We start from the raw sequence: 15,041 nt of genomic DNA on the forward strand, positions 1-15,041 counted from the left end.
GGCCGCCGCCTCCACGCCGGCTCCGGCGAGCCGCCGCGAACGACCCCGCCGGCCTCCTCCTCCTCCTCCCACGAGCGCCCGCCGCCGCCGCCTCCTTCCCTCTCCTCCGGCCGCCGCCGGCGAGGCCGAGGACGAGCCCGAGCCCGAGCTCCTCGAGCTCCTGTAGCTTCCCGATCCAGATCTCGGTAGAGTTGACTTTCTCGCGACCTCAAAATCTTCTCAAGTCCCTAAATTTTCTCAGCAGGTGCTCCTATTCCCGATGCGATAACTTTGTGCATGTAGCTCCGATTTGCGCGTATAATATGTCAAATTGTTCGCCTCATGATGCTCTTCATTTTTTTCAATTGCACCATGTTCATTAGAGGTCATCTTGATGCCCAGATCTTCGTTGGAAGAAGGCTAGTTGCTGTTAATCTCGGGTTCTTATCAGAACTTGGAGATTTGTCATTTTTGTATCATTTAATCTTTGCATCTTTTGAGCATGAGCTCTACATGTGTTTTGAAATATGTCATGCCATCTTTCCAGTTGTGTAGTCCATGTATTTTTGTGATCTCTGTGGTGACTAGCACAAGCATGCAAATTAGGCCCCGTAATATTTCCGATTTCAGGGACTTAGTGATTTCTCCAAGTCCTCGTCTGCTGTAACTTTGTTGCCATGTAAACTTGATGCTACAGAGAGATCCATGCATATTTTGGAGATGTTCAGTAAGGATGTTTTGTAGCTATAGTTGTAGTCGATCCATGCCTGCAATTGTTTGCAATTTTAGAGTACCATAGCATGACTCTATCTTGCTCTACTTTTGCTATAAAATATTTCTGGCAGATTCTTAACATGATATGCATTTTTGCCAAGGTTATTGTAGTTGATCCATACATGCTATGCAATTGTTCTTGCCATGGATAGCTTCATAAGCATGCCATCTTGCTCTAGGTATGCTTGGTTTGTCATGCATTGCTCTGTAGTGAGTGCATCAAGCTCACAAAGAGGCCTACATATTAATATTTCTGCCATGCTCTGTTTTCTGCTAAGTCTGAAACCTGATAACGAAACTTGCTATGTTTACATGCTTTCCATCATATCTTCTAGTCCTTTTTGGCTTATGGTCAGTAAGGGACTTTTGTCATGTGAATTTAGTAGAACACTACCATACTTTGTTTTGCTATGCTAAGTTTCTGTAGCATGTTGGTTTCGTGCTCTGAACATTGCTACCTGATGCTGTTTTCTGCCATGTCCAGTTTTTCACAGTCTGTGTACCTGTAATCTTTTGCACTTTTGCCATGCTTGTTTGAGCTTGATATGTTGTGAACTAGCTATAGCTCAGTGTTCATCTTTTGTCAAGCACCTCCTGTAGATTACTTCCATGTGCTTTTTTGCTATGTTGGGATGCTGTAGCATTGTTACTTGTTGTATTTTAAGTGCTATCTTATTGTTTATCGCAGATTAGTGTCATTCTTGTTTTGCTTGCCATTTGCAAACCGTGCATCCGATTCCGGTGATCTTTACATCGATTTCGACCGAAATCATCTCATCTTTCCAGTGGCATGCTTGGTTTGCCAACTTACTGCCATGTTCATCATTTTCCTTCCGGAGCACGCATACGCATCGCATATCATATCTTGCATATCATACATGTCTTGCATCATGTTGCTTGTGCATTTCTCGTTGTTGATTGTGGTTCCGTTTGTTTGTGTTCTTGTCTTGGGTAGAGCCGGGAGACGAGTTCGTGAACGAGGAACCTGTCGAGTACGCTTACGAGGATCAAGCTTTCGACAACTCTGAGAATCTTGCAGGCAAGATGACCACCCCTCGAAATCACTTCTACCTTTGCTATGCTAGTTGTTCGCTCTATTGCCATGCTCCGCTACCTATCACTTGCTATATCATGTCTCCTATTTTAGCCTTGTCAGCCCTAACCATCCTTTCCTAGCAAACCGTTGTTTGGCTATGTTACCGCTTTTGCTCAGCCCCTCTTAGAGCGTTGCTAGTTGCAGGTGAAGTTGAAGTTTGTTCCATGTCGGAACATGGATATGTTGGGATATCACAATATCTCTTATTAAATTAATGCATCTATATATTTTGGTAAAGGGTGGAAGGCTCGGCCTTATGCCTGGTGTTTTGTTCCACTCTTGCCGCCCTAGTTACTGTTATACCGGGATTATGTTCCTTGAGTTTGCGTTCCTTACGCGGTCGGGTGATTTATGGGACCCCCTTGACAGTTCGCCTTGAATAAAACTCCTCCAGCAAGGCCCAACCTTGGTTTTACCATTTGCGACCTATACCTTTTTCCCCTGGGTTTTCTAGAGCCCGAGGGTCATCTTTATTTTAAACCCCCGGGCCAGTGTTCCTCTGAGTGCTGGTCCAAACTAGAGCCACTGGCAGCGCCACCTCGGGGAAACTCGAGGATTGGTTTTAGCTGTACGTAGTGTTCATCCGGTGTGCCCTGAGAACGAGATATGTGCATCTCCTATCGGGATTTGTCCGCACATTCGGGCGGCTTTGCTGGTCTTGTTTTACCATTGTCGAGATGTCTTGTAAACCGGGATTCCGAGACTGATCGGGTCTTCCCGGGAGAAGGAATATCCTTCGTTGACCGTGAGAGCTTATAATGGGCTAAGTTGGGACACCCCTGCAGGGTATTATCTTTCGAAAGCCGTGCCCGCGGTTATGAGGCAGATGGGAATTTGTTAATGTCCGGTTGTAGATAACTTGACACTTGACCAAATTAAAATACACCAAGTGTGTGTGTAGCCGTGATGGTCTCTTCTCGGCGGAGTCCGGGAAGTGAACACGGTCTGTGTTATGTTTGACGTAAGTAGGTGTTCAGGACATCTTCTTGGTCATTGCTAGATGACGTCCGTTCCGTTGCTTCTCTTCTCGCTCTCATTTGCGCAAGTTAGCCACCATATATGCTTTTGCCGCTGCAGCTCCACCTCTTTGCACCTCCTTGTCCTATAAGCTTAAATAGTCTTGATCTCGCGGGTGTGAGATTGCTGAGTCCCCGTGACTCACAGATACTTCCAACACCAGTTGCAGGTGCCGACGATGCCAGTGCAGATGATGGCGTCGATCTCAAGTGGGAGTTCGACGAGGAACGTGGTCGTTACTATGTGTCTTTTCCTGATGATCAGTAGTGGAGCCCAGTTGGGACGATCGGGGATCTAGCATTTGGGGTTGTCTTATTTTCATCTGGATTTTGACCGTAGTCGGTCTATATGATTGTATTTTGGATGATGTATGATGATATTTATGTATTGTGTGAAGTGGCGATTGTAAGCCAACTCTTTATCCCATTCTTGTTCATTACATGGGATTGTGTGAAGATGACCCTTCTTGCGACAAAACCACTATGCGGTTATGCCTCTAAGTCGTGCCTCGACACGTGGGAGATATAGCCGCATCGTGGGCGTTACACCTTTCTTCATGGAGATAGTCATCCTTGCCTCTTGGGCTATTTGGATCTCCAGGAACAACATGATTTTCCAAGCAATTCAACCCAGCATTCAAAGGTGGAAAGCCATCTTCAGGGAGGAGCTCTCTCTTCTCAGATTCAGAATTAAAAAGAGCTATGCTGGATCATACTGTTTTTGGCTGGATAATCTTGTGCTGTAATCCTTGTTTTTTCTTAGTTGTTTAGTTGTTTTTTTCTTTCCTATGTCTTTTGTTTTTCCTTCTTGGCTTATCTCAAGCCTTTTGTACTCTGGTTCCTTTCTGGGACTTTACCTTTTTTAGATTAATATAAACAAAAAATTGTAGTGGGGTTTTGCCCTACTGTGTACAGTCAAAAAAAACTATGGACCCGAAGGTCTGAGGTAAACAACTCACACATCATCGGAGAGGCTATGGTGTTGATGTAGAAGCCCTCCGTCATCAATGTCCCCTCCGGCAGAGCGCCGGAAAAGAGGTCGGTCAAGAGAGCTACGAGGGGCCCACGAGGGTGGGGGCGCGCCCAGGAGGCAGGCGCGCCTCCCTGCCTCGTGGCCTCCTCGTTGATTGCTTGATGTCCACTCCAAGTCCTCTGGATCACGTTTGTTCCGAAAATCACGTTCCCGAAGGTTTCATTCCGTTTGGACTTCGTTTGATATTCCTTTCCTTCAAAACACTGAAATAGGCAAAAAAAACAGCAATTTGGGCTGGGCCTCCGGTTAATAGGTTAGTCCCAAAAATAATATAAAAGTGTATAATAAAGCCCATTGAACATCCAAAACAGATAATATAATAGCATGAAACAATCAAAAATTATAGATACGCTAGAGACGTATCAAGGGTTTATACTGGTTCGGGCCACCGTTGCGGTGTAATATCCTACTCCAGTGTGGTGTGGTTGATTGCCTTGTAGGCTGAGGATGAACAGTATAAGGTAAGAACAGCCTCCTGAGGAGAGGTGTTCTAGAGCTCGGTGAGCTGGTGAGTTGGCCTTGGTGCAATGAGTCCAATCCAATACGAGGTGTCCCCCCATGGTGGTGGCTAGTCCTATTTATATAAGCCCTGGTCCTCTTCCCAAATGTTAGGCGGGAAGGGATCCAACAACGGCCATGTTTGAAGGGAGACAACTAGTACAAGCTATCCTGACAAAAGGTGGTCTTCGCATGCCAAAGGCTCTGGTGGTGACGCCGCCGAGGGTGATGCAATGCTCTTTGTGCACCGAAGAGGTGGTTCTTGGTGACATAGGTGTTTGGGTCCTCGTCTTGCTCGATGAAGAGTGGGTTGGTAGAAGTAGTTAGCCTATCCATCATTTCAAGTAAATATGTGAGTGGAGGAAAGATAAGAATAATACCAAATGTACCTTGACTGATGTTGATAATGGATCAAAGATCACTCAATGATGTAACAAAGAAATAGCACAATTGTTACCATATCTCGTCAATCTCTCACACCTACACAAATAAATCCTTTGGTGTAGCTTGGTTAGGATGGTGGCATAAAATTTAATGCAAATGTTAGCAAGACTCGATGATGTTGAAAAAGATTCGCAAATTTGCAAATGCAACAAGTAGACCAATAGCAAGATATGGTACACGGAAACACACACACGGATAGACAGATGGGGTCGTGCAACCATGGAATGAGCCAAAATGTGGAATCCACGAAAGTGCTCTTGTTGCACAATGCTAGAGAGGTGCTAGCTCGATTGCACAATAGGCAGATACGAGACTTGTGCACAACCTACTAAGCAAAATGCAACAACTTCTATCCCAAGTATGCTATGTGTATGGTGTTCCGACGATATGATCCAAGATGATCGAGTATGACAATCCTCATGTAGTATGATGCTATGCTTCTTGCTTAAAAGCGCTTTGCTTATCTTTTCCTTTCACTTAAAAGCTTGTTTGGCTCCTTCTCTTTTGAGCTATTTCTTTGGCCACTTATGGAAAACTGCACGAACCAAGAGAGCAATTGTGTATATGCTATGACAACCTTGTGACACAAGAGATTATGCCAAGATATGTATAACAATATGGTATGGTATGTATGCAATGGGAGCTATGATCACTAATGTGCACAAGTAACATTGCCGGCAGTACTCAATGGCTAGTCTCGATAGGAGAGGTACACAAAATGGGCTATAGGGTTACAATGCAATGGCAAGGAGTGGACAAAGGTCTCGTCGTGGTTACCGTCCTTGCTTACGGTTGAAGGTGTCAACATTGTTGAGCGGTTGTTGTCGATGACGAGTCCGTGTCAAAGATGAGCGGCGGTGATGTCGATGTCAAACCGTCCCTAAGTTGCCGAAACGCGTTAGGAAACGGAAACCGCAACTCAAATTCTCAAAGAAGAAATCGTGTCAAAATTTTCGGAGTTGTAGCAGTAAGCGATGGTGGTTGTGAAAAACAGTGGTGGTATGCGAAAGTGTAAGCGGAAAACTGGGCAATAGTTGGAGAAAGTTAGGCGGGAGGGAAGTGGTGGAAGAAGTGGAGCTGCGGGAGGCCGGATGTCCTAGCTATCGGGCCGGATGTCCGGGGGCACGGGCCAAATTTCTGGGCCTCCAAATCCGAGATCAACTTGATGAACTCGCGGGGAAAAGGGGGATTCTGGGGCTAAATTCGAGAGATTTCGTGGATGGAAATTGGGGAAAATATGGGGAAAAGCTAGATCTACCTGCTACACATGAAATCCACGGATCAAATCCAACAAAACTTCATGACACCAACATATCACAAAAAAAATTGGGAGGGCTATTTTTGTGGGGATTTTCGAATTTGGGGAAAAATCAACAAAACAAGGCTAGAAAACAAGGGTAGGGCTCCATCATGATTAACGAAGGCTCATGATACCAAGATGATGTAGGGTGGAAACCCTAGGGCCGATCTTTCACGAAATGGAGTGGGTCCTACGAAGAACATGAAGAATACAAGGGGAAACACGAGGAGAAACACTCAAATAAACGAGAAACAATCACACCTGTGCTAGACCCATGAACATAACGAGTGATACAAGATCCAAATGCAACAAAGGATAATACAAGAGGCAGTAGTTCTTCTCCATGAGGAGGTCTTGAGAGGTCTTTCCATTAGGGGTCTTAAATCCACTTGGGGGATCTTCTCCGTAGAGGTCGTGAACTCCGATGGAGAAGGTATCAAGCGGATGAGCAAAGCTCTATCTCTCAAATGAGCTAATCCTTTTCTAACCGTAGAAAAAGGGAGGAGGAGTATATATAGTCTAAGTGGGAGAATGGGTACATGGGCCTCGGCCCTTTACTGTGCACAGATAGGGGAGCCGGACATCCGGGTGTCGGGCCGAATGTCCGGGCCTTCACGAAGTGCCGGATGTCCGGGCTGGCGCCGGATGTCCAGGCGGTCGGGGCTGGTCTTGGTGCTCTCTATATAGGCGGGGTCCGGATTTCCGAGCTGGAGACCGGATGTCCGGCGGATCGGGACAGGCCGGATGTCCGGGCTGACTTGGCCGATTCGGTTGCTCTCTGTATAGGAGGAGCTGGATTTCCGGGTTTCGGGCCGGATGTCTGGGCTGGGCCGAATGTTTGGGCCCAATAGCCTTGACATGAAGGGTGGTGGCTGTGAGGGATGCTCCAGGGGCTAGATGTCCGGGGCTAGTCGTCGTATGTCCGGGTCCTGGGGACTTCTTCAGTTCCTTCCGTCGTTCCTCTTCACTCTTGTACTTGGGGGCTTGTCCGACTTCACGTGCATCTTCGAGGGGGCCTTCTTGGTACCTGATCATGCACAACATTCCGGAGTTAGGTAGTAACCATGTCTCAAGTGGATCATATGGAATATCACTAAGGAAATATGTCACCTCGGTCTTGAGGGCTCTAGCTCATGCTCGTGTCATTGGTCCTCTTGGCACTTGATGAGACGATGGTAGGTCCATGGGGATGACCATTGGATGCTCCACATCACTTTTGGTTTATGCAATGCACCTCTACCTTTCAAAGATGTATGACCGCTATATTCTCTGATTTTTGTGAAAAGATTGTTGATGTATTCATGGACGATTTTTCTATATACGGGACTTCTTTTCATGATTGCTTAAGCAACCTTGATCGAGTTTTGTAGAGATGTGAAGAAGCTAATTTTGTCTTGAATTGGGAGAAGTTCCACTTCATAGTAAACGAAGGTATACTACTTGGCCATAAAATCTTCGAACGAGGTATTGAAGTAGATAAAGCTAAAGTTGATGCAATTGAGAAAATGCCATGCCCTAAAGTTATTAAAGGTATAAGAAGCTTCCTTGGTTATGCTAGTTTTTATAGGAGGTTCATTAAAGATTTCTCTAAGATTTCTAGGCCACTAGCTAATCTCCTTCAAAAGGACGTTCCATTTGTTTCTGATGATGATTGTGTAGAAGCCTTTGAAATACTTAAGAAAGCCTTAATTTATGCACCTATTATTCAATCACATGATTGGAACTTGGCTTGTGAAATTATGTGTGATGCTAGTGATTATACTTTTGGTGTTCTTCTTGGTCAAAGAGTTGATAGGAAACTGAATGTTATTCAATATGCTAGTAAAACTCTAGACAACCCTCAAAGAAATTATGCTACTACTAAGAAATAATTTTTAGCAGTGTTTACATGTGATAAATTCAGACCTTATATCGTTGATTCTAAAGTTACTATTTATACTAATCATGTTGCTATTAAATACCTTATGGAAAATAAAGATGACTAAACCGAGATTAATTAGGTGGGTTTTATTATTACAAGAGTTTGACCAGCATATTTTTGATAGAAAACGAGTTGAGAATCCCATAGCAGATAATTTGTCGAGGATGGAAAATGTTCTTGATGACCCACTGCCTATTGATGATAGTCTTCCGGATGAGCAATTAACTATTATAAATGCTTCCCGTAATAATTATTGGTATGCAGACTATCCTAATTACATTGTTGCAAAATATATACCACCTAGTTTCACATACCAACAAAAGAAAAAGTTCTTCTTTGATTTAAGATATTAGTTTTGGGATGACCCACATTTATATAAAGAAGGAATAGATGGTGTTATTAAACGTTGTGTGCCTGAGCATGAATAGGAAAAAATCCTACATAAGTGTCATTCTGAAGCATACATAGGGCACCACGCTGGAGACACAACTGCACATAAGGTATTAGAGTCCGGTTTTTATTGGCTGTCGGACTATGGGTTCCCGCAAACCCTTGAGGTTCGAACACTGAGGTGCGCACGAAGATCTCTCACTCCCTAGCTCTCTCTCACAACGATCTCGAGGCCTAGCTCGACGAACCCAAACAGAAAGAGACACGAGGGTTGCTACCTCTTGAGCACTGCGTTGGTTTTCCCTTGAAGAGGAAAGGGTGATGCAGTAAAGTAGCATAAGTATTGCCCTCAGTTTTTGAGAACCAAGGTATCAATCCAATAGGAGACCACGCTCAAGTCCCACGTACCTACACAAACAAATAAGAACCTTGCAACCAACGCGATAAAGGGGTTGTCAATCCCTTCACGGCCACTTGCAAAAGTGAGACTGATAGAGATGATAAGATAATATTTTTGGTATTTTTATGATAAACACTAAAAGTAAAGAAAGCAAAATAAACGGTAATAGAAATAACGGTAGATTAATATGATAGAGAATAGACCCGGGGGCCATAGGTTTCACTAGTTGCTTCTCTCAAGACCATAAGTATTACGGTGGGTGAACAAATTACTGTCGAGCAATTGATAGAATTGAGCATAGTTATGAGAATATCTAGGTATGATCATGTATATAGGCATCACGTCCGTGACAAGTAGACCGACTCCTGCCTGCATCTACTACTATTACTCCACACATCGACCGCTATCCAGCATGCACCTAGAGTATTAAGTTCATAAGAATAGAGTAACGCTTTAAGCAAGATGACATGATGTAGAGGGACAAACTCAAGCAATATGATATAAACCCCATCTTTTTATCCTCGATGGCAACAATACAATATATGTCGTTTCCCCTTCTGTCAATGGGATCGAGCACTGCAAGATTGAACCCAAAGCTAAGCACTTCTCCCATTGCAAGAAAGATCAATCTAGTAGGCCAAACCAAACTGGTAATTCTAAGAGACTTGCAAAGATAACAAATCATACATAAAAGAATTCAGAGGAGATTCAAATATTGTTCATAGATAATCTTGATCATAAACCCACAATTCATCGGATCTCGAGAAACACACCGCAAAAGAAGATTACATCGAATAGATCTCCAAGAGAATCGAGGAGAACTTTGTATTGAGATCCAAAGAGAGAGAAGAATCCATCTAGCTAATAACTATGGACACGAAGGTCTGAGGTAAAATACTCACACATCATCGGAGAAGCTATGGTGTTGATGTAGAAGCCCTCCGTGATCAATTCCCCCTCCGGCGGAGCGCCGGAAAAGGCCCCAAGGTGGGATCTGACGGGTACAGAGAGTTGCGGAGGTGGAAATAGGGTTTCGGCTCCTGTTCTGATGTTTCCAGGGTATATGAGTATATATAGGCGAAACAGGTCGGTCAGGAGAGCTACGAGCGGCCCACGAGGGTGGGGGCGCGCCCAGGGGGTAGGCATGCCTCCCTGCCTCGTGGCCTCCTCGTTGATTGCTTGACTTCCACTCCAAGTCCTCTGGATCACGTTTGTTCCAAAAATCGCGTCCCGAAGGTTTCATTTCGTTTGGACTCCGTTTGATATTCCTTTCCTTCAAAACACTTAAATAGGCACAAAAAACAGCAATTTGGGTTGGGCCTCCGGTTAATAGGTTAGTCCCAAAAATAATATAAAAGTGTATAATAAAGCCCATTGAACATCTAAAACAGATAGTATAATAGCATGAAACAATCAAAAATTATAGATACGTTGGAGACGTATCAAGCATCCCCAAGCTTAATTCCTGCTCGTCCTCGAGTAGGTAAATGATAAAAACAGAATTTTTGATGTGGAATGCTACTTAGCATAATTTTCAATGTAATTCTTTTTATTGTGGCATGAATATTTAGATCCGAAAGATTCAAGATAAAAGTTTAATGTTGACATAAAAACAATAATACTTCAAACATGCTAACCAAGAAATTATGTCTTATCAAAATAACAAAGCCAAAGAAAGCTTATCCCTACAAAATCATATAGCTAGGCCATGCTTCAATTTTGTCACACAAAACGTTCTCATCATGCATAACCCCGATGACAAGCCGAGCAATTGGTTCATACTTTTTAACGTGCTTCAGCCTTTTCAACCCTTACGCAATACATGAGCGCAAGCCATGGATATAGCACGATGGGTGGAATAAAGTATAATTTTGGGGGTTATGTGAGAAGACAAAAAGGTAGAAAGTCTCACATTGAGCTAATCAATAGGCTATGGAGATGCCCATCAATTGATGTCCATGTGAGGAGTAGGGATTGCCATGCAACGGATGCACTAGAGCTATAAATATATGAAAGCTCAACAAAAGAAACTAAGTGGGTGTGCATCCAACTTGCTTGGTCACAAAGACCTAGGGCATTTTGATGAAGTCCATCATTGGAATATACAAGCCAAGTTCTATAATGAAAAATTCCCACTAGTATATGAAAGTGACAACATAGGAGTCTCTCTATCATGAAGATCACGGTGCTACTTTGAAGCACGAGTATGGAAAAAGGATAGTAACATTGTCCCTTCTCTCTTTTTCTCTCATTTTTTGGGCCTTCTCTTTTTTTCATTGGCCTCTTTTTTTTCTTTTTTTTCTTAGTCCGGAATCTCATCCTGACTTGTGGGGGAATTATAGTCTCCATCATCCTTTCCTCACATGGGACAATGCTCTAATAATGATGATCATCACACTTTTAATTACTTACAACTCAAGAATTACAACTCAACACTTAGAACAAAATATGACTCTATGTGAATGCCTCCGGCGGGGTACCGGGATATGCAATGAATCAAGAGTGACATGTATAAAAAATTATGAATGGTGGCTTTGCCACAAATAGAATGTCAACTACATGATCATGCAAAGCAATATGACAATGATGAAGCGTGTCATAATAAACGAAACGGTGGAAAGTTGCATGGCAATATATCCTGGAATGGCTATGGAAATGCCATGATAGGTAGGTATGGTGGCTGTTTTGAGGAAGATATAAGGAAGTTTATGTGTGATAGAGCGTATCATATCACGGGGTTTGGATGCACCGGCGAAGTTTTCTAACGCCCACGATGCGGCTATATCTCCCACGTGTCGAGGCACGACTTAGAGGCATAACCGCATAGTGATTTTGTCGCAAGAAGGGTCATCTTCACACAATCCCATGTAATGAACAAGAATGGGATAAAGAGTTGGCCTACAATCGCCACTTCACACAATACATAAATATTATTCATACATCATCCAAAATACAATCATATAGACCGTCTACGGTCAAAATCCAGATGAAAATAAGATAACCCCAAATGCTAGATCCCCGATCGTCCCAACTGGGCTCCACTACTGATCATCAGGAAAAGACACATAGTAACGACCACGTTCCTCGTCGAACTCCCACTTGAGATCGACGCCATCATCTGCACTGGCATCGTCGGCACCTGCAACTGTTTTGGTAGAATCTGTGAGCCACGGGGACTCAGCAATCTCACACCCGCGAGATCAAGACTATTTAAGCTAGTAGGGAAAAGGTGGTGTAAAGAGGTGGAACTGCAGCGGCTAAAACATATATGGTGGCTAACTTGCGCAAATGAGAGCGAGAAGAGAAGCAACGGAACGGACGTCATCTAGCAATGACCAAGAAGTGATCCTGAACACCTGCTTACGTCATACATAACACAGACCGTGTTCACTTCCCGGACTCCGCCGAGAAGAGACCATCACGGCTACACACGCAGTTGATGTATTTTAATTGGCTCAAGTGACAAGTTATCTACAACCGGACATTAACAAATTTCCATCTGCCTCATAGCCGCGGGCACGGCTTTCGAAAGATAATACCCTGCAGGGGTGTCCCAACTTAGCCCATCATAAGCTCTCACGGTCAACGAAGGATAAACCTTCTCCCGGAAAGACCCGATCAGTCTCGGAATCCCGGTTTACAAGACATCTCGACAATGGTAAAACAAGACCAGCAAAGCCACCCGAATGTGCCGACAAATCCCGATAGGAGCTGCACATATCTCGTTCTCAGGGCACACCGGATGAGACATCCTACGAGTAAAACCAGACCTCGAGTTTCCAGGAGGGGGCCCCGCAGTCTGCTCAGTTCGGACCAACACTCGAAGGAGCACTGGCCCGGGGGGTTAAAATAAGATGACCCTCGGGCACGCGAAAACCCGGGGAAAAAAGGCTTAGGTAGCAAATGGTAAAACCAAGGTTGGGCCTTGCTGGAGGAGTTTTATTCAAGGCGAACTGTCAAGGGGGTCCCATAAATCACCCGACCGCGTAAGGAACGCAAACTCAAGGAACATAATCCCGGTATAACAGTAACTAGGGCGGCAAGAGTGGAACAAAATACCAGGCATAAGGCCGAGCCTTCCACCCTTTACCAAATATATAGGTGCATTAATTAAATAAGAGATATTGTGATATCCCAACATATCCATGTTCCGGCATGGAACAAACTTCAACTTCACCTGCAACTAGCAACGCTATAAGAGGGGCTGAGCAAAAGCGGTAACTTAGCCAAACAACGGTTTGCTAGGAAAGGATGGTTAGGGGCTGACATGGCTAAAATAGGAGACATGATATAGTAAGTGATAGGTAACGGAGCATGGCAATAGAGCGAACAACTAGCATAGCAAAGATAGAAGTGATTTCGAGGGGTGGTCATCTTGCCTGCAAGATTCTCAGAGTTGTCGAAAGCTTGATCCTCATAAGCGTACTCGACAGGTTCCTCGTTCACGAACTCGTCTCCTGACTCTACCCAAGACAAGAACACAAACAAACGGAACCACAATCAACAACGAGAAATGCGCAAGCAACATGATGCAAAACATGTATGATATGCAAGATATGATATGCGATGCATATGCGTGCTCCGGAAGGAAAATGATGAACATGGCAGTAACTTGGCAAACCAAGCATGCCACTGGAAATATGAGATGATTTCGGTTGAAATCGATATAAAGATCACCGGAATCGGATGCACGGTTTGCAAATGGCAAGCAAAACAAGAATGACACGAATCTGCGATTAACAGCACGATAGCACTTAAAATGCAACAAGCAACAATGCTACGGCACACCAACATAGCAACAAAGCTCATGACAGTAAACTAAAGGAGATGCTTGACAAAAGATGAACACTGAGCTACGGCTAGTTCACAACATATCAAGCTCAAACAAGCATGGAAAAAGTGCAAAAGGTTACAGGTTCACAGACTTGGTGAAAAACTGGACATGGCAGTAAACAGCATCAGGTAGCATTGTTCAGAGCATGAAATCAACATTCTACAGGAATGAAACATAGCAAAACAAGGCATGGCAGTGTTCTACTAAATGCACATGACAAAAGTCCCTTACTGACCATAAGCCAAAAAGGACCAGAAGATATGATGGCAAGCATGTAAACATAGCAAGTTTCGTTATCAGGTTTCAGACTTGGCAGAAAACAGAGCATGGCAGAAATATTAATATGTAGGCCTCTTTGTGAGTTTGATGCACTCACTACAGAGCAATGCATGACAAACCAAGCACACCTACAGCAAGATGGCATGTTTATGAAGCTAACCATGGCAAGAACACAAACATAGCATGTATGGGTCAACTACAACAAGCTTGGCAAAATTGCATATAATGTTAAGGATCTGCCAGAAATATTTTATAGCAAAAGTAGAGCAAGATTGAGTCAAGCTATGGCACTCCATAATTGCAAACAACTGCAGGAATGGATCAATTACAACTATAGCTACAAAATATCCTTACTGAACATCTCCAAAATATGCATGGATCTCTCTGTAGCATTAAGTTTACATGGCAACAAAATTACAGCAGACAAGGACTTGGAGAAATCACTAAGTCCCTGAAATCGGAAATATTACGGGGCCTACTTTGCATGCTTGTGCTAGTCACCACAGAGATCACAAAAATACATGGACTACACCACTGGAAAGATGGCATGGCATACTTCAAAACACATGTAGAGCTCATGCCCAAAAGATGCACAGATTAAATGATACAAAAATGGCATACTTCAAAACACATGTAGAGCTCATGCCCAAAAGATGCACAGATTAAATGATACAAAAATGGCAAATCTCCAAGTTCTGTCAAGAACCAGATAATAACAGCAACTAGCCCTTTTCCAACAGAGATTTGGGCATCAAGATGACCTCTAATGAACATGGTGCAATTGAACAAGAGCATCACGAGACGAACAATTTGACATATTACACGCGCGAATCGGAGCTACATGCAAGAAGTTATGGCTATACGAACAGAGCAAGATGCTGAAGATATTTGAGGACTTAGGAAAAAAAAAGGGCGAGGAGAGGTCAACGCGTACATTAGCTCCCGATCGGATCTGGCTCAGGCCGGCGATGGCGCTCGTGGCCGGCGACGGAGGAGGCGAGGGAGACCGCGGCCGGAGGGAGAGAAGGCGAGGGCGGCGGGTGGTCCTCGGGCGGCGGGGCACGGCGCCTCGGGCGG

Source organism: Triticum aestivum, chromosome 3D (genome assembly GCF_018294505.1).
Source record: "Triticum aestivum cultivar Chinese Spring chromosome 3D, IWGSC CS RefSeq v2.1, whole genome shotgun sequence".
NCBI lineage: Eukaryota > Viridiplantae > Streptophyta > Magnoliopsida > Poales > Poaceae > Triticum > Triticum aestivum.